Here is a 24,576-nt window from a genome sequence, read left to right as displayed (position 1 = left end):
CTCCTCTCACCTCTCTGTCTGACCCTCCCTGTCTCCTCTCACCTCTCCGTCTGACCCTTCTTGTCTCTTCCCTGTCCATCTGATCTGACCCTTTTCTCTTCCATCCTTTTCTCCCTTTCTGATTGACACTTCCTCCTCTCCAAGTCTATTTTTACACTCACTCAATGACAATTCACTTCTCTCTTCTCTTCCTCATTTTTCTCCCCTCCTTCACTCATTTTCTACCCTCTTATCTTTCCCCTTCGAGCTCCCATCCCCAATGCATGCTCTGTACCAGACTCTCCCTACCTTCCAAGGTTGTCAAGAACTGACCCAGTTCTAATGAAGGTCATTCACGAGACAGAAGCCTAGGAGAAGGATCCTTCCTGCCTGGACTCAAGGTTAGTGACCAGTAAAGACAGGCCTTTCCCTTGGCCAGGGTGCCTGAGTGCTCTCCCCTCCTCCCCACACAGACACATATAGCTCTCAGCTGTTCCATCCCTCCCAAGAAAAAGCCCCCAATGAAATCTTACCAAGCCTGCCTTGGGCTGCTCCTCTTTTTCTTTTAATCTTGTTGAGCCCTAGGAAGGAAGGGGATGGGAGGGAAGGGTACCCCAGAGGCACTGGCCTACTTCCTTCCTCCCCCCATCTGGCTGTGAACTGGCTCCTGCCTTGATAACAGCCCCAGGTTCTACACAGGCCTCATCATAGCGTCTGCCTCACACCTTCTGTACTCCTGAGGGCTCCTCAGCCTTTCGAGGTTCAGAATATTCCTTACTTAGGGCAGAGTAACTGCTCTCTTCTTCCTCACATCCACACTTTCCCCGATTACATCAGACAGTAGGTCTCTCCATAGATGGCAGATGCCAACTGCTCCCCCAATCATCCTCCCCCCTGCCCAAGACCACATACATGGTAAAAACCCAGCCAAGGGGACATAGCAACCAAGAATGTCCTGACCATAGCAGACACCTTCCTGATCAAGCCAAGTATCTCCAGGGACACCTGGGTGGACAACAGTCAACTTCAAGTCATAGGATTTAGAGCTAGACATCCTTTAGAGATGATTGAGCCCATTCCCTCACCTTATAGTTTAGGAAACAGAGGCTAGAGGTGGAGGGACCTATGCAAGGTTCCACAGGCAGCAAGTTACAGAGCAGGATTTGAACCTGGGTCCTCTCCCAGATGCCTCCAAGATCACACATAGGCATTGTTAGGTTCCCTCCTCCCCCCGCTGCCCATACCCACTTCCTGGAACACTCACTGCTTCCCTGATGGCTCCTGCACGCTGGCTTCCACAGAGGATGGAGGGACGGTCTCACATCTGCTTGCTTGCACATGAGGGCACAATGAAGTAGCCAGCTTTGTCTCATTCTGGATGAGCCTTCCAAGCAGGCCCTCCTTTCATTCCCCTTGGCTGGGGAGCATCACGGTCCACAGAAGGAAAGCAGGGGCCAACAGATGCCTTGGCCCCCTTCCCAAAGACACAGGAGTGCAGGGAGTGGGGTGGGGGAGAGAAGGGGAGGCAGGGCCCACTGCATATGCTCCCAGTGGGTGAAGGTGATGATGGTTGGGGTCAAGGGTAGGGGAACGGGGGAAGCTGAGGGGTGGAAGCCACTCTCAGTCTGCCAAGGAGGGCTGGGGGCAGGTGGGAGCCCATCAGCTTGGGCCTGCCATCTGAAGGGACAGGCATCCAGCAGGATGTTTGGGAGGAAGCCATTCTGCAGAGCTCAAGGCTGGCCAGCCAGGTAGGAGAAGGGCACTCCCGCGTCATTCACTTCCCTTCTTTCCAGGTTCCCTTCCTACCCGAAGAAGAATTCAATTTATAACAAACTCCAGGTACCAATCAGGAGCCCAGTTGTCTGATAGGGCCAGGCAGGGTGACCTGAACAGTCAGCAAACCTTGAGAATTTTCATGAAGTCATCACCATTCGGGGGCATGATCTGTGCATGCCAAGTGAGGAGACAGTACACCGAGGATTCCTGGAGGGGATAGGGACTGCTATAGGAGACCAGGCAATCAACAGGAAGGCAGTGAGGAGGAGAAAGGAGAGTTCCCGAGAGGTATAGGGAGCTTTGGAGGTGCTTATGAGAGCTGCAGGTTGAACAGGCCTGGATACAGGGAGAAGACAGGGCAGGTCAGTGAGAATGAGTGCTAAATCACACTATCTAAAGGGCTCACTTTAGTGACAAAACAAAATTCATGAGGGAGCAAAAGGTCAAGGTCAATCACGAAACAAATGGGAACACAGGCTGCTAGATTTCAAGCTACATCACAAAGCAATAATCACAACTACTTGGTGCTAGGCCAAAGAGGGCCACAGATGTGATAACCAAGGCAACAGAACAAATAAATGGTAGTCAGGCCAAAGGCAAGTTACTAGAACAATTCCTAGTCAACAAAAACTTAGGAATTGAGGAAAGCAATTTGTGGGAAAAAAAAGGTTAGACCAACATTTCAAACCACATACTCAATATGAAAAAGCCCACCATCCAAGCTAGAATAGAAGAATGGACATAGGGACAGGCAGAATTCTAACCCAACATGAGCTAGGGGATGTCTAATATAAAACAATAGCCCCCAAAACAGAAGCAACAAACGTATCAGTAGGCCATTGCCCTAAAGGGTCAAAGGATAAAAATCTCAACTTTTAAAACAAGAAATGCCATCAACAGTCATGTGAACAGTGTTCTAAATCATTCCCAAGATAATGATTTAACCCCAATTAACCTGGTCTTACCTCAAAGAGACTACAACACAGATGTCGTTCCAGGTTGGAGGACAAAGCCGCCCACATACAGCTAGCAGAACTGTGACTGGTCCAAAGGTCCCTGAGCCAGCAACTAAACTCAAGTCTATAGCCAAGGAGCCTGAGGACAGAAAAGACCCACATAGGCCAAAATGGTCATAGCAGCAAACACAGAGAAGGAACGTTAGCTCGACACCTTCAACCACATACCGAAATAAGCTCCAAAGGGAGACATGAATCAGATATAAAAGGTCACAGACGATCAGGAGCAAGGAGACCACTTCTTTTTAGATCGATGGGAGGGGAAAAGTTAATGACTAAACAGGACATTGAAAAGATCCTACAAGATAAAGGTTTTGCACAAACAAACGTGATACAGCAGAATTAGAAGAGGAACAGTTCAATAGGAAAAGAAATCTCTGCAGCTAATAAAGGCCCCATCCATATCCAAGATGCACAGAAAACACTCATTCAGAGCCACTCTCAACGAACTGATCAAAGACTATGAACGTGTAGCTAAGTTACCACATGGAAAAGTAATCTACATCGTTCAGTAATTAGAGAAATGCAAATCCAAACAACTTCTGAGCGTCTATGTGACATCACCAATGAGGAAAGGACCTATGCATACAGAAATGTTTAAGAGTGTTTGACGACTGGAAACTAAGACCAGGAAGCTTTCTGAAGGGAATATTATTGGGATGCAAGAAATGCTGGAGACAGCTCCTAGGGGCCGAGCCCCGCCCGGGGACCTTGGGGACCTCGTGAGCTGAAGCAGTCAAGTGTTCAGAGAAAAGCCGCGGGGCTCCAGCATGCTGAGGGGCAGACTGATGAGACCTGCTGCTGAACTTCGGCACTGTATTTGGGGACGGGACCCGTTGGTTTGGCCGGACTCTGAATCTTTATGATTACAGGGAAAATCTGCTCCATCCCTGTCATGGGGACACTGAGAATATGGCCATTGCAGAGTAGCAAGGAAAGTATTCACCTACTAAAACATCTCCAGGCTAAAAATCTATGAACATTTTAAGACAAATAAACTGGAGGAAGCCAAGGTTCATGACTCAGTTTACGGCCACCACAGCCAAGAGGCCAGTACCACCCAAATGCCTCTATTGGTCTGGTTCTGCATTAGTCTTTACTGCCAATTCATTACTTAATAATTAGAAAAAAAAACATAGAGCAAATGGCTAGTATCAAAGAAAAGTGGAAGATACTCTATAAAAAGCAGTAATCAAAAGTACATAATTCTAGGCAATAGATTAGAAACAAATTAGATTGCCTTCAACTAGAACCAAGTGTGTACAATAGACAGTGATTTGATAAACCCAAGTTCTTACAACATGTCAGGGAAGATATTTAAGTTTTAAAGAGCAGAAAATTCAATTTTAGTAGAGCGGATTCACATCTCACAATTCCAATTATAAGGTTTAAACATCTTAAAGAAATCAGAGAAAATGAACTATAATATTGACCAAGATTGAAGAGGAGGAAAATTCTTGGTATTCAAATAGACAGGCAATTTAATTATTTAATGGTACAACAAAATGAACTACACTCAAATAAAAAAAGGAAACAGATAGAGACATAAAGGTGGAATCTTTGTAGTGAGAATTTCTGTGGACAAACAGCCACAGTCTCTTCCTAAAGCAACATCACATTGTTTGATCAAGGAGCTAAAGATGGCACTGACCAAAGAAGAAACCTTTGTACCTAATATTCTTGTCTCTAAGCAACCCATGACGGGGTAAGGGACTGAAGAGTCAGGATATGTGACTGTCCAGAAATCTTGTTTTCCTACAAGAAATGATCAGCATAAAAACTACAGAGAAATATGGGAGGACGTATGGAGCACTGGTGAAGAAAGCAGAACTAAGTCAACACAGACATTACCTGAAATTGCAATAAGCTCACAAAACCAGGAAAAGACCCGAGTTCAAAAAGGGACTGTGGGAACAAATGGCACAACTCTGCCACTGCTGCCACTGTAAGAAGCCCATTTCTTTGTCCTATTTTGGCCCTTTTGGGCGTGTGGGGAATCATACACGTGGAGCCAGTTCAGCTCAGAAGACACAGATGTGGTATCGCTGCAACAGAGCGATCACAGAGAGGGGCAGGATGGGGTAAGAGAGGGAAGGAGCCCTGGATTATAGAAGGCTTTGCATAGTATCATGACCATAATTCTCCCACAAGGTTCAGGCAAGTAGAATGTTATAACATGGGCAGAAATAGGGATGGGAGGAGTCCAGTTGGTTGGAGAGTCCACAGAGGAGGAGGCAAGGTTGGTACAGCAAGGCTGGAGTGTAGGGGATCTGGAGGGGCATATTACAGGGGGGGGGGTAGAATAAGATACAAAAGTAATTGGCTTTACTGAAAGTTACTACTGAGAGATGCAACCAAAAAACCTTAAAACTGAGATTGTGAGATAAACCAATCCCAAGCAATTTTTATACTTAAAAATATGAAGCCACAAAACACACAAAAAAATACCATTTGCAAAAATGACTATGTAGCAAATACCAGGACATTTCTCTACCAAGACACATAATTAGACTTATAACTATAAAGTATTTTAATATTTAAGTATTTTAGAGTTCAAGTATGTGGGTATTTTAAGCACTTACTTAATATTTACTACTATTAAGTATAAATACTTAATACTATTTAAGTATTTTAGAAAAATAAAAGCAAGAATTGAGTAATTGGAAAGATTCAATGTGCATGGCTAGGTAGAATATATTAAATCTACTTGTTTGTTATTGCATTACACTTATGTACCAATAAGTTAACTTCATAGTAATAAGTAAAAATGAATTTGCAAAAGAATAGTAAAAAGGAAATTACAGGAAGGAACAAGAAAGGGAGATTTGCATGGCAACATTTCTGAATATATTATAGAGCAGTAATCAAAACCATATGGTAGTACTTATAAATCAAAAAAGGACATTGATATAAAGAGGTCACTTTGAACTAGAAGCAAATGTACGAGAATAGTGCTTGACCATTCCATGATCAAAAACGCTATTATGCCACCCACCACAAAGAGGATAAGTGTGCCAGTGTCCTAAATACAGTAACAAGGAAACTAAGAGATTAAAGGAAAATCTTTGCAAAGCACATTTCTAATAAAAATCCAACACCTAAATTTATAGCGGTATGATCTATTAATCCAAAAGACAAATGGTCAAGGGAAATGAACAGGTAGTTAGTTCTCAAAACAAATTAATAGCCACATGAAAATGTTCACACTCTAGTAAGAGGAATGTAATTTAAACACCAGAATGTTCTCTGACACAGATACACAGGGTGAAGAGAGTTAAAACATATTGAATCCAAAGACGGTGGAACTGGGGATAAACAGGCTCATCTTTCCCTGATTGAGGGAGATTCTTTTTGGAATGTAAATCAGAATTACAAACGTGTTTATACTTTCCATGCTGGGGGACGAAGGGACAGGGGAGGAACATGGAAGAGTGGATGGACTGCTGGCCTTGAGCCAGAAAGACCTGCTTTCAGTCCTCATCATTAGTACAAAAATATTCTTAGCAAAATTAGAAACAACTCATCTGTTCAACAGTCAGGGAATGGCTGAACAAGCCCTAACGTCATACATACACTGAGTATGATTCTATTAATAGCAGACCACACCAGAAAAACAAAACAAGCTCAGAAGGGGCAAGGAAGAGCATGCATTATTAAGTCCTTGTTAACGTATACTTCTTAAAATCCACTACGACTAACGGAAATTTAAAGATTCACTTACAGGATTTTTGCTTTTTACTTCTTGATGGTAATTTTTTTTTTTTACTATGAAAGAATAGATGAATACTTATTCTAAATGGCAAAAAAAGGTATCAAGTACTTTGTATTTTAGATGTGTTTTTTAGAAGAGAAAGTTTGGAGAAATTAAGAATTGATCAATTGGTAAAGATGGTGATGTTACCCAAATTAGCCTATGTGGCATTAAAGTTCTAGACCAATATGGTGCTTTCATAAAATTTGATGAAAACAAATGATCTGTAATAGTAAATTATCAATGTCAAAAACTATTCCTTTGGGGAGTGAGGGATACTTGCATGGCCAGATGCCAAAACATGCCTTTTAAAGCTCTTACCAAAGTTATCTGCTATCAGATAAAATATTAGGAAAGCAGAATGAAACAGATTAGATAACTTTAAGAGAAATGCAGATGAAATAGACTAGTATTGGACAAAGCCAAGATCATGAAACACTAAGGAAAGAATGCATTTCATATACCAGAATTCCCATTGTCTCAATGGTCTAAATATTTTTTTCAAACTATAAGAATTAGGAAATAATGAAATTTAGTTAACTTTGCTACAAAATTCTGAAGTATTCAACCAAGCGAGAAATTATAGTCAGCAAAATGCAAATTGTAAGGAAGAGAATATCTTTGCCCCATATATAAGTTAAGTCTGTAATCTGAAATATGGTCAAAGGACATTAATGAACAGTTTGAAAAAGAAACCATCACATATTCATACAAAAATCAGAAAAATGCAAAAAGAAACCAGTTTCTTCCTTCTATGGGGGCCCCCCACTGGGGCTAGGTGCCTTTTTTGTTACAAGGAAAGGTTCATGGGGAAGGGGAAGACAAGGGCAAATCAGGAAATGACACATAATTGCACCAAACGTAGTGACCTAAAACAAAGGAGGAAAAATATGAAGAAAGAAGAGCCAAAAAAATTGATCTATCCATACACACGTGCATATTTGCACTCAATATAGTTATGTAAGTAACAGCAAACCATTCAAGAAAGAAAAATTCAAAACGGGGGTGGGGGTGGGGTCATGTAAATCAAGGGCTATTTTGTTAAAGTTAAAAAAATTTTATCTACATAATGTAAACTTGTGATTCCTTTTATTTTTGTTCCTTAATTTCTACAGTATTTAAAAAATGCTGTACTGAGTTGTGAAGCACTAACCCTAGGCGAAGCTACTGCTGCCTGGTGAGGTCTGGCAAAAGAAAGCAGAATCAGCTGGCGTTGCTAGACACATTGCTAACCTGAACCGCACCGCACGGAATTAAAGAAATAACCTTGCAACAACAGTAAACACTTGGGCATCTACCTAGACAAACGTTTTTGTTGCTGTTCAGTCATGTCTGACTCTACGTGAACCCATTAGACATACATTAAGCCAATTATAAAATAATTTTTAGAGAAATATGGAAACTGGAGAGATTGGATATGCATGGATATATTTAGCCAATACCTTAAAATAATAAAAATTGGGGCGGCCAGGTAGCATAGCAAGTAAGAGCACTGGCTCCAGTGTCGGGATGACCGGGGGATCAAATCTGGGCTCAGATACTTAGCACTACACCCAGAAATAACTGGCCGTGTAACCTTGAGCAAGTTACTTAACCACGATTGCTTAAAAAATAATAATAAAAATTACCTCAATTATTCCATTGATTTTGGTGTTACATAATGTCTCAGGGTCAATACAATATTTTGTAGGATTAAATACAATTTGTGTGACAAATTTTAAAAGGTACTTATATGAAAAGGGAAAAGGGAGATGGATTTATATAACTCCAAACATAACATAAACCTACAACTAAATTTATCTAACCCTAGATATGGCAAAAATGATCAATGAACCAGATTCAGTAACCTCAAAAGAGAAGCAAATGTATACACAATACACAACTTGATAAATTCAAAAGCTAAAGACAGGAAGAAAATTCTATTCAAGTGGGAAAATGGGCTCAGATAAACTTTCATATCACCTACCCAGATGTACTGCAAATGCAGAGGCAATATAAATATGGTTATATAAAATCACTAAGAATTAAGAGTGAAGGGAACACTATTCATGGAGAAGAGCAATTACAGGAAACAAAACAAACAGATTTTATCACATGAGAATAAAAAGCTATTGTACAACAAAATTTAAAAGATTGAGAGGGAAAAGGCAAATACATGGGTCTGGGGAGGGGGTATATCATGGGAACAAAGAAAACCCATCATTCAAAATGTTAAAATTTTATATGTAGACGTAATATTCATTTTCCAAATGGTTAGGATACACTCAGGCAACTCTTAAAAGAAATACAAGTAACTACGTGGAAATCTTCAAACAAATGAGATAAATGCAAACTAGAAAAACTGCCATAATGCCTCACAACCAAATTGGGCAAGACTGCAAAAGTCAACATTCAATGCTGGTAGAGCTGTGGCCAAACGGGCACAAGGTGCCTCTGCAGGGCCAGTTAGAAACTGGTGATCTCCTTGATGCAACATGGTGCCATACAATAAAGAGCTGCAGCACCTCTAAGGCCTCAAACTCCACTACTGGGACTATGCTCCAAGCAAATATATTGGCAGGAACAAGATTATTCAAAACAGCAAAAACCCAGAAATCCCCAAGTCCAACAAGTGAAGAATGTCTGAACAGCCTTAATATCTGGACTGACTCATAAGAAACAATCCATGGGAAAAACAGGAAAATATGAGACTAAAAGAATAGTCACATTGACCACAATTAAGAAGCAAACACCAGAAATGATACATAAACGTTCAGGACACAATTGTTATTACTACTTAAAGTGAATAAAAATATAACATGAATAAATCTTGGGGTTTTTGAAATTTAGTTTTTCTTTTTTAATTCTAAAATTACCAACCATCCAGTACATCAGAGTGCTAGAAACCAAGGGCTGCCACTTGAGGCCTGAGAAAGGTCACTACCTCCTGAAGGCAGAATGTGGGAGAGCCACGGGGTAGGGAGTACAAGCTGTGAAGACAAAACATTTCTAAAGTCACATCGAAAGTACATGGGAGATGGGAATCATTCCGATTCTGTACAAAATCTCAGGAGGAAGGTTGTCAGCTGGGGCTCTAAGCTGGGCAGGGGAAAGTATGTGAGCATGGTTCAAGAGAACTAATATGACCCAGAACCACACCCCATGTAGAGAAAGGGCATCTGCATCTTCAGCAGTAAATGAATCTTCCTTCTTGTACTCAGAGCAATGCTAGGAAGAACGGGTTCACGTCAGACAAGTGAGTTATACCATTTCCTTGATATTACAAGGTAGGGTCTCTATAGGAGGGACTATAGTCTCCATGTGGGATTCAATTTTTGTCAAAGGTGTTGAATATTTTAATTTAACAAATGCAATCCAATGATATTAATTAGCATGAGTATTGCCCTTCTAAGACATGATTAACTTAATGGATTTATATACAAAATCTGGAATAAAACACTTAAAATGACCACCAGGTTCACAGAACCCAAGAGTAGTTAGTACCATCATAACACACCAAGTAAAACAGCAAAAGGAAACATGGAAACTTTGTCAGAGGGCACCACCTTTTCCATGTGGGATTCAGTTGAGAAAACAAAAAAGTTAACCATACCATCCACTATTTGCAGAACTCTATCCTTAGAGATGTAACTTAGATTAGATCCAGTCGCTGCCATCACGGGTCAAGGCCATGGGGTAAGAACCAAGGGCTTACTGTACCCTCTTACCAGGAGAAAAATGCTCATCATAGCAATAAGGAGTTTTAGAAAAATGGGATGTCAGGTGAACACAAAAATAATCAACATTTTTATAGTCTGTGGAAGCATACGCATTTTAAAACCTCCTTTTCATTTCAATGAAAAAAATATTTTAAAATAACATTACTCCTATAGACTTTTTCCCTTCACAAAAGGATGTGGATAAACAGAGAACATCAAACTGAGAATAAAAAAAGTGCTTCTGAGCTAGGACCATGGCTGCCTCACTCATTCTGAGCCCAGCACCCCAAGGCCCACCTCAGTCCAGTGGTTTTTCATCCATAAGGGAGTAGGAGACTGATCACAGAGAGGCTACCCCTTGTCTCTGAGAAAGGTCCTAGAAGGAATTGAGGAATCTTAGAAATCTTAAGCAACAGGTGTTCTGTTGGAGATGGAATAGAACGGAAACCCCAAAATGGCCTTTCACCTCTGCCATAAAGAGTTCTATAGTTACAAATGTTCTCTAAGATAGGAATGCTTGGATTCAGACTATTAATCATTTCTGAAGGATTTGTGATTAAAACAGAGTATAGGATTTTTTCCTGGACAATTCTCTAACAAAACACACAGGAGAAAGTATTTGGGCGTCAACCTACACACATATATAAGTATACACACACACACCATATATAATTACAATTTAGAAAAAGGACTAAATTGCACAAGGAAACAAATACAGATGGCTGGGTGCAGCAGTAAATGCAAAACTCCCCCAAATGATACATTGCTTTGGTGCTATATCAACATCTCTAGGCTACTCTTAAACATCATTTAGCACCAATAAAAAACCAAACTACTTATCATCAAAGAGAATAAAAATCTACCACAGATAATGAAATCTGGTGGGTTTCTGTAAACTTTTTGTGGCTTTGGTTTTGTGTCTTTAATATTCTAACATTGCCAATCACTTAATACATTACTGAATTATATACAAAAGGCTGCACAAAACATAAAGAGAGTAACATCCAACATCGTGGTAGCAGGTATAACGTCAAGTCTCAGGAGGGTAAGGGCACTGTGAGGGGGGGGGAGGGCTGTGAAGAAGAGGGTTACATGGGAGGTGGGGGCAGAATACATACAAAGCATAAGGGAAAAAAGGTTGGAAATCTCAGAGGCTGAAAGGCCAGTATAGGGGAGACCCCCAGTAGTTCAGTCTGGCTAAGGCTGTACAGGGCACCAGATTATTGGGTGTGGGGGAGGAGACAGAAAAGGCTTTGAGCCATATTAAAGAGAAACAAAGGCATATATATGTATATCCTTACATTACAGAAAGGACACATGGGATTTTGGAGCAGTAAGTGGATTTTACTATCCTAAAGGGCCTTTGTGGTCATCCCAAGGGATTCAATTCCAACAATTCTAAGCATCTATGGTTTGTAGATTCCAATGCCGGGGGCAAATCAAAGCTTTGTTTAGACTTTAATGTGGGGCCATATATAACATACATCACATTCTCAAAACACAAAATGAAAAACTAATCTAGACTGCAAGTAGCCTCAGCAAAAACAGGGTAGAACTGCAAAACCCACGAAGTTTTATATATACCTCTTGCTTAAATGCATAGAAATCCCATTTTCAAAGACAGGTCACATCTAGTATATTTGGGTTTTCAACTACAAATATATATTAAACACAAAGTCAATCATAGAGTGGTTCATTTCAGGGTGAGCACAACCATCCCATTACATCCAATTTAGTATTACAGGGGGTCTCAGCACCAATAAGGATCCTTCACAAACCATTCCTGCTGGGCAGCAGTCAGTCACACTTGGGAGCCAAGAAGAAATCCTGCCCCAGGCAATTATAATGCCAGGCAACCATGGGGCCAAAAACAAGTCACTTAACATCTAAGACTATTTTCCTTCTTTACCAGATGCAGGTAATCTCACCTACTTTCAGAGATTTCGGTAGGAAACAAATAAGACAGCTTATGTATAGCTCTTTGCAAACCTGAAAGTGCTGTACAAACTTAGCTCGTATGATTTTTAACAAACAAAATTTATACAACAAATGAGAAAGGTAATTATGAGAGAGGAGGAGCGTTTGTAGAACTAGATATTCTATACAACCAAATATATTCTAAAGTAAGAATCAAAACCAGGCAACAGATAATATCAACAAACAGAGTAAGTCACCTGAAGTGGAGGAAGGATACATACAATGAAGTGAGAATGGCGCACCCCACAGCAAGCCTGGGGAAGGCATCCATTATTTCTAGCCAGGAACACTGGGGAGCAACCTGAAGACGGGGAAATGGCCTCAGGCGTACATACCACCCGCCTCAAAGAGCTGCAAACGCATGTGATCTATTTTAAAACTATCACCCTAAAATATTAAGACTCAATAGAAGGCTGTATGCAGTTATGCCGGTAGGAAATTCTTCGCTAGTTAGCAAACGCAGCAGTTAGAAGAGACAAAATAATGGGTTTATAAAGACTGAATAACTAAAGACAAAGGTCGAAGGATAGAAACATCCAAGTAACAAAACACAAATTGTTAACAAAGATTGTGAACAGCAATATTCCATACTGGTTGAGCTGGAGTAAAACAGGCACATTTGTGAGTGTTGGGAGCAATCATGAACTGGTATGATCTTAATGCGATACAACATGATTAGAGATGTGAACAGCCACCATACTTCTGATGCCCTTTGAGCCCAGGGATCCCCACTACTGGGCTAGCCTTTCGAGGCAACAATAGACCCAGTTGTACATGATACATATAGCAGCATTATCTATAACAAAGCCCCAAAACTCACGAATGCAACAATTGGGAAATACCTAAGCAAATCATGATCATCTGAATGTGATGAAATATTGTGGCACCATAATATTTTTTAATGTGGGAAGATGTGAAATATTAAAGTAGAACAAAAATATTAATATTGGTTGTGATTACACAAACTACAAATACTAGAGGGAAAATACATCAATGTTTGGGAGAGGATGAATAATATGGTTTTTTAGAGAAAAATATCTCATAAATAAAAGCTTGGGTTTGTTGTTTTTTAGTTCTTTTGAATGTGTTTATATCCCACAATTACCAACCTCTAAGTATACTGCAAAGCTAAAAACCAAGTATTGCTGCTACTTGAGGCTCAAGAAAGGCCAGTGCTGAATAAAATGCTGGGACTGGGGAAGGCCACAAGGAGGCCATATTGGAATTATGCTTGACAGGACTTGGGGGAAGAATTCTACAGGCAGAAAGAGGCCTGGGGAGAATGTTGAAGGAGTAAATCCAAGGAGGTCATAATAAGCCTTTTTTAAATACCAAAAGGAAATCAATACAAGAACAATCCTCTCCCTCAGAGTTACACAGCCTCTCCTGGGCATTTAAGTCCATAAAGCTTGGCCTCCCAATGAAGACAGAGCCTGGCTTAACACTGGGTGAGATAAAAAGTTTAAAAATATGCAGATAGTGGATGAAACAAAAAACAGTTTAATAGTAGTAACTATGTGAATTTAAATTAAGAGGAAAGATGCAAACAAAACCCATTGAGATACTCCATAGCTACTTCATAACCACATTGGTAGAGACTGAAAAACAACATCCAAGTTGGCAGAGCTGGGGAGAAGTGGGTATGTGCTGTTGCTGCGGCAGCCATGAACTGATATAACCATTTCAAAGCAATATGGCGTCATACAATGAACTACTAAACACCTAAGAGAAACATTGACAGGAAACCAAAAGTTCAAGCCATAAGAGATAGCTCTGAACAAAATCCTCAACAATTGGGGAATGGCTGGATGAGTCACAATAACCTACATGGGCTGGGAGTGTTGGACCATAAGAAAGAGCAAATATTAGAAAATAAAAGAAGCACGGAATACTGCCATGAAACCAAAGGGAGTCTGAAAGAATAAATGCAAATAAAAATAACACACCAAGAGAATTGTCACTGCTGTTTAAAGAGAAGAAAAATCTACTGTTGAAAAAGAGTTTTTTTGCTTGTTTTTTGGCTTAATTTTGTTAGTGTTCTGAAATTGCCAACCATGAAGTACAAAATCCCCCACTTGAAATACCAAAAGGCCAATTAAAACAATAATTAGGAATTATTTTGCCCAGTTGTATGCACATAAATTTAACAATCTTAGGGAAATGGGTGAATATTAACAAAAATATAAATTGCCCAGATTAACCAAAGAGGAAGTAAATTAGTTAAATAACCTCATCTCAGAAAAAGATCGAACAAGTCATCAGTGAACTCCCTAGGAAAAAATCTCCAGGGCTAGATGGATTTACTAGCGAATTCTATCAAACATTTAAAGAACAATTGATTCCAATACTCTACAAACTATTCAGGAAAATTAGTAAAGGAGTCCTACCAAATTCTTTTTATGACACAAATATGGTACTGATACCTAAATCAGGAAGAGATAAAACAGAGAAGGAAAATTATAGACCAATCTCCCTCATGAATATAGATGCAAAAATTTTAAATAAAATATTAGCAAAAAGACTACTGCAACTTATCACAAGAATAATACACTTTGATCAGGTAGGATTTATTCCAGGAATGCAAGGATGGTTTAATATTAGGAAAACCATCAGTATATAATTGATCATATCAACAATAAAACTAGCAAAAACCACATGATTATCTCAATAGATGCAGAAAAGGCTTTTGACAAAATACAACATCTTTTCCTATTAAAAACACTAGAAAGAATAAGAATAAATGGAGCCTTCCTTAAAATAATAGGTAGCATCTATTTAAAGCCATCAGCAAGCATTATATGTAATGGGGAGAAGCTAGAAGCATTTCCAATAAGATCAGGGATGAAACAAGGATGTCCACTATCACCCCTCTTATTCAATCTGGTACTAGAAATGTTAGCAGTAGCAATTAGAGAAGAAAAAGAAATCAAAGGAATCAAATTAGGCAAAGAAGAAACCAAGCTATCACTCTTTGCAGATGATATGTTGATATACTTAGAGAATCCTAGAGAATCAAGTAAAAAACTATTTGAGACAATAAATAAATTTGGCAAAGTTGCAGGATATAAAATAAACCCACATAAATCCTCGGCATTCCTGTATATTTCTAATTAAATTCAACAGCAAGAGATAGAAAGAGAAAACCCATTTAAAGTTACTGTAGACATTATAAGATATTTGGGCATCTACCTGCCAAAACAAACTCAGGACCTATATGATCACAACAACAAAACACTTTTCACACAAATAAAGTCAGATCTAACTAATTGGAAAGACATCAATTGCTCATGGCTGGGTTGAGCTAACATAATAAAAATGACAATTTTACCTAAATTAAATTATATATTTAGTGCCATACCAATCAGTTTACCAAAAAACTACCTTATAGAGCTAGAAAAAATAGTAACAAAATTCATTTGGAAGAACAAAAGGTCCATAATATCAAGGGAATTAATGAAAAGAAATGCTAGGCAAGGTGGACTAGCTATACCAGATTTTAATCTGTATTATAAAGCAGCAGTCATCAAAACTACTTGGTACTGAGTGAGGAATAGTGTAGTGGATCAATGGAATAGATTGGGTACATGAGACTCAGCAAAGACTATAGTCATCAATTGTTTGATAAACCCAAAGACCCCAGTTTTGGGGATAAGAACTCACTATTTGACAAAAACTGCTGGGAAAACTGGAATATAGTATGGCAGAAACTGGGCATAGACCGTTACCCTAACACCATATACCAAAATCAAGTCTAAATGGGTGCATGATCTAGGTATAAAGGCTGATACTCTAAGCAACCTGGGAAAACAAGGAATAGTTTACCTGTCAGATTTGTGGAGAGGGGGTAAATACAAACATACAAAATACAAATACAAACCACAAAATACAAAGCACAATAAATAAATACAAAATAAAATACAAATACAAAGCACAATAAATAAATACAAAATAAGATACAAATACAAAGCAGTAAATACAAAATACAAACCACAAAAATACAAAGTATATTAACTGCATGAAAGTATTCAAACTAATGGAAGAAATGCCAATTGGACAAGATCACGGAGCCAACATTTGATGTCAGCTGAACTGGGGCGAAATGGGCACATTGAGACCTGCTGGGGGAGTCACGGGTTGGAATGATCTTGTCGGTGGAATATAGTCTCATAGTAAACAACTGCCATGCTTATGTCCCTTAATCCTGGTATTTCCCTAGTAGGTTACGCCCTAGGACACAACAGGGGGAAAGACCTCAGTGTGTATGAGATGTGGGAAGCAGCAACAATTCTAAGGGCAAAACTCTAGAAATCCTATGTGACATTGGGGAATGGCCAAACCAAGCACCCCATCCAATGGGATGTGATGTTGGCGCGTCACAAGAAATTATAAATGTGAAAGAAAATAAAACATGGGAAGACACGAAATACATAGAGCCAAAAGAAGATTAACACCGGCTAAAGTTATATAAACTCCAGAAAAAACACACAAATGGTCAAAAGGGAACAATGCTAAGACAAAAATCCACCACAATTAATCAGGCAAGTTTGATTTTGTACTTGTCTTTTTACTATCTTTACATTCTATCTTTATATTCCAGTCTGTTATACACCCCATTTATCCAGAGCTGCTATCGAAGGCCCAAGAAAGGTTACTACTGACTGACTACTACTACTGGCTAAGTTTTCAAAATATGTAGCTGGGGATGGCAGCAAGAAAGGATGGGGAAAGCAGAATGTACCTTATCTGAAATATAATTTTTGACAGATAGAAACCAGATGCTACATGAGGCTTAGGGAGAAGTCATTGTCATTGGGGGATGGACACAAGGCATCAAGGGGAAAAAAATATTGAAATCCTGGGGGCCTAAAGGTAGAGTAGTACCAGATTACAGGGGGTGGAGGGAGGTATTGAACCACGGCCATATTAAAGAGATGGCTGTACGTACACACGTACACACACACACACACACACACACACACACACACACACACACACACACCCTACAGAACAACACAGGGAATCTGAGTGCAGTAAATGGACTCACTCTCCTTTTCCTTCCTAGTAACATTAAGAGGAGAAAGTATGGTAAATATGAGGTGGTTTATGATAAATATTGACATAGGCTAGGTCATCTATGGTCATCTGTGTTCAGTTCTGATATTGAGTATTTCCTGTTCATGGGTCCTTGCATTGACAACTTGGGGAAATACGGAAAAGATTAGATTACAGCTAGGCTCTGACATAAGCTATGACCATGATGGGAGGACCAATACACTAATAATGCCATAACACAAAGAGAAAAAAATGCAACTAATCAAAACACAGTCCTCAGCAGCTTTAGTGAAAACAGGACAGCAGGTGACCCACACACTGTCAACATTCCTATAGCATACCTAACTACAAACAACAAAACATTGATTGGAAGACCATTGACCACAGAATCTATTAAATACATGGGCATTCACCTAAGACACATGTTAGATCTTCAGTCAACTCTCCCATAGTTTTAAGGAAATAATTAAATTGGACAGAGAGTACAATACACATGGTGACCAATATTTATTCAGCGAGTCTTGCTGCCTCCATAGCAAAATATATATTAACATAATCATAAAAACTGATATATATATATATATATATATATATATATATATAATTCACAAGTACATATACACATAATGAAAAGATACACGGAATTTCAGGATTGTAAATGGATCCCGATCTCATCCTACACAGAGAGAGCACTCACAGCAATACTCTGGAGAATATGGTCCCTTCAGAAACATAAAGGAAATATGACCTTCAAAGTATTCCAAAGGGGGAGGGAGGGTCGTTATGTGGTGCCCATGGGATTCTGAGCATCTGGGGTGGACAGTCCCAGGACTGGGAGCAAATCAAAGCCAGGACTAGATCCCATCCATGGGCTGATACTGTCAAGAGGCAAAATGTCCGTGTCAAGATAGTCACTTCAGCACAAACAGGATTAAGATAAAACCACCAAAGTCATTCTTTTAATATCATTCTCTAACAAATAAAAAAGAAAAATGCCATTTATGACAACTGAATGCACAATTCACCCAAGCCCACACTGGGTTTGCAGAATCACAAGTTTAGGTAAACTTTTTGTAAAGAACCATGGGAAGACACTGAATGGTATTAATGCAGATTCAAAAGAATGTTCACATGGGCCAAATTTATATGTGCAGGAACACCAGGAAAGAAATACAAATATTCAGAAGGGAGAATGCTGGTTTAAAGAGAATGAGACTACAGACTCTCCCCACTTACAGTGCTGACTTTATATGGTATTCTCTTAGCACAGTGAACTCAGTAACTTCAGAGACCAGGGCAGCTGGGGTGGGTAGAGATGGCAAGTCATTTAAACCTGTAGGCCTCAGTTTCCACAGCCATGAAATGGGGATGGTAAGAATTGATTGAAATAATCTAAGTAAAGCTCTCTGAAAATCTGACAGGCTAGTTAGAGAGGCTATTATTATTATTCACATGGAGAAAAGAAACTAAGTTAGGAGGAAAAGGGGGGGGGGGTATACAACTTGATCTCAAAATCTGAAATAGTAACAGTGAAATCCAACCAGTGAGGAGTCGATCTAAGGCCAGTGAAACACATGATGTCACCTTAGGCGGTGAAAGCTAGTAGGCCCCTTGGAGGAGGCGCTGCCATCCCATATCCCACATCCCACCAACCCCACTGTGGTCACAAATTCCCAATTAACCTGATTACTTCTAAAAATTGTCACAATTAAACAGGCAGGGAATCCTTAGCTATTCAGCTGATAAAGCAATTACAGAAGATAAAAGAAATGGGTTTGATTGTATAAGTCTCAAAAAAAAAGTATCAAATATAAAGAATTCATAGGAGTAACATTCATTCCCCCAATGATCTTATAAGGTCAAAGAGAAATATGCAGATTCAAAATACAAAATCATTAACTACATGAAACCATGGGAAGACCTGGTGCATTGGGCCGCCTCTGTGGGCATAAGCTCGGGAAGTCAGTACCAGGCCAGGCCCTAAGGAAATGACAGGGACAGGAAGGGCCGGCACAAGGTCCTGGACCGTAGTGTGTAAGGATGAAGAAATGGCCAAACAAGCTGTACTATGTGAATGAAATGGAACATTCTAAAGGAAACGATAAATACAGATTCCAAAAGTTAAAAAAACTGAACGAATATTTGCACCAGTCAAAATTAACGAAAACTATAAACACCAGAAAACAAATATCTGTACAATCAGCAGGAACAATTAATGCTGCTTTACCATAAAAAAGTGAGTTTACTTTTATGATTTTTTTTCAATGTTTACATCCTAGAAATCCTAAATTTATTATTTATATTTATGCTCAGTACATAAAGTCCTATAAACCAAGGCTACCACTTGAGGCCCAAGAAAGGTGCATGAGTGGCAGGATCGGGGAGGGCAGAAGGAAGAGGGAACAGGGTTTGAATTGTGTTTGAGTTGGGGGGAGGAATTCTAAGGGGAGCACAAGGGTCTGGGGTGCTGGGTGGGGAAGTGGAAGAGCATGGCACACTTTGGGAGATAGAAATGAGGCTGCAGATCACTGGAGGTCAGAAAAAGAGGGACTCCTAATCATGTAAAACCTTTCAATATCAAAGAGAAATCCCAGTATTCTCTTCCTTTCTACCCCACATTAAAAAGAAGCTTGGGGGGTGGGGCTAGGTGGCATAGTGAATAGAGCACAGGCCCTGAAGTCAGGAGGACCTGAGTTCAAATTCAGCCTCAGACACTTAACTAAAAAAAAAAAAAAACACACACACACAAAACTAGCCATGTGACCTTGGGCAAGTCACTTAACCCCAGTTGTCCTATCTTCCCCCCTCCAAAAAAATAAAAAGATGCCTGGGCAAACACATACACTTTACAGAGAGGACAAACTGCACGGGATTTTACAGCAGTAAATGTATTATAGTGTGTATAGGAAGGAGAGGGAGGCCTAAAGGGAGATTTATGCAAGTAAACTTCAAAATGACTCAGAATAGTAAAGAAACCTAACCAGTACTAGATATAAAAAGGAAAGGAACAAACCAAAATTAAAAAAAGTTTAAATGGCCCATCATTTGATGACCTAAAAACAACAAAGCACCAAGAAAGGTCACATTATCCAGTAGAGGGGAGCCAATAGCCACGTGTGCTCAAGTGGGATTAGATGCACCTTACTATATATATTCCAACAAATCACAAAAGTGTAAGTGACCAAAATATTTTTAAACCATCATAAAGAATTATAAACTAATAGAATATTCTAACACAATTCAGAGAGGTAGGAAATTATAAGCTATTTAAAATAAGGCAAATGTGGGGAGACAAAAAAAATGGATTTGTATAACATGACAATTTTTTGGTATAAATACAGTTTCAAGGGTAAAAGGTAAACAGAATGGGGGGGGGTTACCCAAAATATAACAATAGCACCTACCTCCTGGGTTAGGGTGATGTTATCTCATGTTTCCTTACATGGAAAGTACTTTGCAAACCTGATAAATGCTATTATTAGAGTTAAAGGAAATTTGTATAACAAATTAAGAGGAAAAAAGATTTAGATCACAAAATATATAAGGTCAATGAAACAGATTTGTCACTTTAAAGTGGGAAAAGTAGAAACTTTACATTGTGACTGTTCAGGGAAACCCAGCATCACAAAGCACTGAGGAAACGATGCATTATTAAACAGACAGGAAAACTCAATAGTAGCACATGGAAAAACAGATTAGGCAGCCTTCGCACCATATATCCAAATAAACTGCAACCCTATAAGTGATCTAAATCATTTTTAAAGTTTCACAAAGAGTTAGGAGATAAAGGAACATTGTATCACCACTATACAGGTGGGAAATCCTTACCTATTTAAAACAGACAGCAGAGACCTATTAATAGGTTTTCTCATAAAAGTCCGGCATCCAAAATATAAAGAACTTCTAAGAATAATGTTCGTTTTCCAGAAGATAAAATGGGCAGAGGATATAAACGTGTAATTTTTAAAATGACAATCAGTGCCAACATTAAAACCTTCAAACTCATCAGAGTGATGCCAATGAGAAAGGCTCATGTCTCATGGCTGACCATGGCGGAACAAGTTGAGTATAATGGAATGAATCAAGTGGTACCAGAGGCAGAGCAGGCTGCCTAAGTCTACAGCTTGACAAGGATAAGAGTATGGGAAATGAAAATAAAGCAGAAGGGAGAGAATGCAAACCTCTAGGGGGGAAACAGTACCAGCGCTCAGGAGGGTTATGAGGACCCTACAAAAATGAGCAACCAATAGAAATACCATTTACAACAGAACACAGAGAGTCTATGGGCGTTCATAAAGACGAAACAACTTGGAGAAATACGCTGAATAGGGCGGGCTGGCTTCAGTTGTGATAAAGAAGATAAAATACAGAAATCAGTTCACTGATTTTGCCTTGTACTAAGTCTCTGTATCTACAAGCTACCTCATTGAATTGAGTAAAATTGGCGATAACAAAGGAAAAAGAAAATTATAGAGGGAAGGAGCCTTCTCAAAGCAGGGATCTAACTAGACAGAAAGAAGAAAATTTCAATAAACACATTAAGTAATTTCAAGTAGAAGTGCATCACAAAAAGGAGCATAAACAGCACACCAGCTATGTCCCAATACATTGCAAAGGCAGGCTGTATTTTTTAATGAATAAAAACGAGGAGAGAATGGATTACTGAATCCCATTGAGTTAGGAAAATTCTTAGCCATTCAACAGAGAAATTACAGGAAATGAAATGCTTGCATAATTTTGTACAAGAAAACATAATGATCCATAATAAAAAGGAAAGACAACTCTTGCAATATACATTTCAAATAAATGTGGCCTCCACAAAACCAAAGCAAAATTGACAGAAAGGCTTAAATGTCAAAGGATGAGACTGCCCTTGGAGTGCTGGCAGCCAGCTCAGAGCTGGACATTGTGCAGCCGCCTTAGCCATGAATGGAAGGGCAGCTCCCAAGCTCCTTTCCTCAGTGTTCAGGCTGAACCAGCCCTCATCTAGGGCCTGAGGCGGAGGGGAGGGGGGAGGCAGAAGACATATTTTAGACACAGCATAGTACGCTCAAGTAACTGTTACAGGGGGATCCTTAAGCATTTTGGGACAAAGTGTCATTAGGGCTAAGGAAAAAACACTTAATCATCAGAGGAGCAGGAAAGGAAGAGAAGGTACACAGGATGCAGCTGGACACCATTGCTGGGAAGGGGCACCACTCACTCCACAGAGATTGGGACAGACAGTGAGGCAATGGGGAAAGAGCTTCTGGGCAGGGAGGGGCCTGGGACAGTGGTTATGAGCTGGTGAGAGGGAACTGGCCCCAAAATGACACAGACTTGACACACTGACCAAGGGCCACACAGAGAAGCCTGCAAGCATTTATCCTAATACTTCCAGGTCTGCCAAGCTGCCAGGGAAGACTGAGGGGGTGAAGTTTACTTGGAAACATCATGGCATTATCTAGTAACATGGGTGTAGCATAGATGTTATGTTACTACTTATGCCTAAATATGGCTGTTAATGACCTCCTTGTGCTATCAAATACTATAAATCACAAAAGCCTGTAGGAAGATGGCAGTTACGCAGAGGAAAGTCATAGCTACAATCCCAGGCTGCATCCAGCAGAAGAGGTCTCTCCCCAAGCTAAGCCAAGGCCATGGTGTTGGAACCAGGAAGGGTTTTGGGCAAGGAAGAAGCAACTTGTGTAACCAGATGCCCTCGGTAGCTGTGTAGGCCTGCATTTGGGCAGCATGCTGACAGTTAACGAGCAGACATCCTGTACTGGCTACCACCTAAAGGAAGAGCCCAAACAGGAGAAAAGTTTCTTCATTGGACCAGCAAGAAGGCCGGGACGGACACCAAGGCAAGATCAGTGTTTTTGTCACCAGGGAGGATTAGGTCAAAACCACACATACTGACACAAGTGCCTCCTAACCCTCAGAAATACCTCCCTTTCACCAACTGTAACAGGCCCAGTGGCTCTGATCACTCAATGAACAGCAAACACTGCAGTATGGCTGATGGTCTTGCATGGCTTCCTGCTTTATCTTTTGCCTTCTCACTGGGTGGGGAAATGAAAATAAATTGGAAAAAAATGAAAAGAACGTCATGGTTTCTTCAAATGCCAAAAGAACCTAGTTCATCTCATCATCAGAAAACACCTGCTTTACATAGCTCACAATCATTACATCAAGAGGCACAAAGGCTGATAAAGGGGGGAGACACTCACATCCAGGCAGGTAGGGCTAGATGCCCCAGACTACATCTAGCAAGGTGGCCACCAGCAAGCCAAGGACGGTAAGCCACGGACCCAGGGAAAGTAGGTGGGGATTAGGTTTCTTGAGACTATGAGAACACAAAACAGGCCAGCAGGCCAGATTAAAGAAGGAAACTGTAGGGAGAAAATGAAGGAAGATTCAAGGTAGATGATCATGGACCCAGGCATGAGGTGTGGGCCAAGGGCAAGGATTCCGGGCCAAGAACCTTTCAGGCAGGGAAACAAGGAAGGTGACTTGTGTAAGGTCACACCAGAAGTGCCTTCCCTGTGGGCCAGAGGACCTAAGTCTGTCTCACCCTGAGAGGTGTCTACCTCTGGAGGGGTAGCAAGAAGTAGCAAGGCCTCACTCCCAGCTTAGCCAAGAGCCACAGGACGGCAAAGACAGCGGTTTTCAAAAAGTGGAGGAAAGGTTAAGTGCTCAGACTACTAACTTGGTATTTTAGCTGTTCCTTCCTCAGGGACCTGATTGGTTGGAGGATGAATCTTTGGCGCCAAAGTGCCAGGCTAAGGCAGAGATAGAGCCATGACCCTAGAGTAGGAGAGGGAAAGCCCTGGAGCACCGAGAGCTGAAACCTCTCTGCTCAGCCAAGACCTTAAGCACCTAGAAGGGGTGGCCTGGGGAAGGCTCTGGGGCACAGCCCAAAATCCTCTGGCTCCTGTGCACAGAGGCAGAAACAGACCTGCTCAGCACTAACCCTGAGACTGTCTCATCAATGGCAGGGACCCTCAAGTGGGATGTAGGGAATTCACTAGTCTCCTCTACCCCAAAATTCATTTTTATCAGTCATGAAAGTCAGAGAAAGTCTCAGTGCTGACCTTGACCGCATACAAAATATCCAAGACAAGGCTGCAGTGACCAGGAAGAGGAAGACACCCCTATCCCGTGGGGACCAGCCATCCACACCATGCCACATGCAGGAAGTAAACCACAGGCTTATGCCAAAGCCCAAGGCGAGGCCTGACAAGAACAACCCCAAGCCTTTACTCTGTTCCAATCTTCCTTGGACTGGGTCTATACAACTCCTCTGAATTGGCTCTCAGCAAGTCAAAGTATTTCACTGCTCATT

General features: G+C 40.3%; 1 protein-coding gene across 1 annotated transcript in view; it reads left to right on the top strand.

Moving 5' to 3' along the window:
• Positions 1-24,576, top strand: part of FAU (FAU ubiquitin like and ribosomal protein S30 fusion) — a 380,300-nt gene that overhangs the window by 72,527 nt on the left and 283,197 nt on the right. The gene's annotated exons all lie outside the window — the stretch shown is intronic.

Source organism: Petaurus breviceps, unplaced genomic scaffold, assembly GCF_028583685.1.
Source record: "Petaurus breviceps papuanus isolate PSGF00001 unplaced genomic scaffold, PetGlider_PUasm1.0 90721, whole genome shotgun sequence".
Lineage (NCBI taxonomy): Eukaryota > Metazoa > Chordata > Mammalia > Diprotodontia > Petauridae > Petaurus > Petaurus breviceps.
Note: the sequence above shows the minus strand (reverse complement) of the source record. Positions and strands in the feature narration are given on the sequence as shown.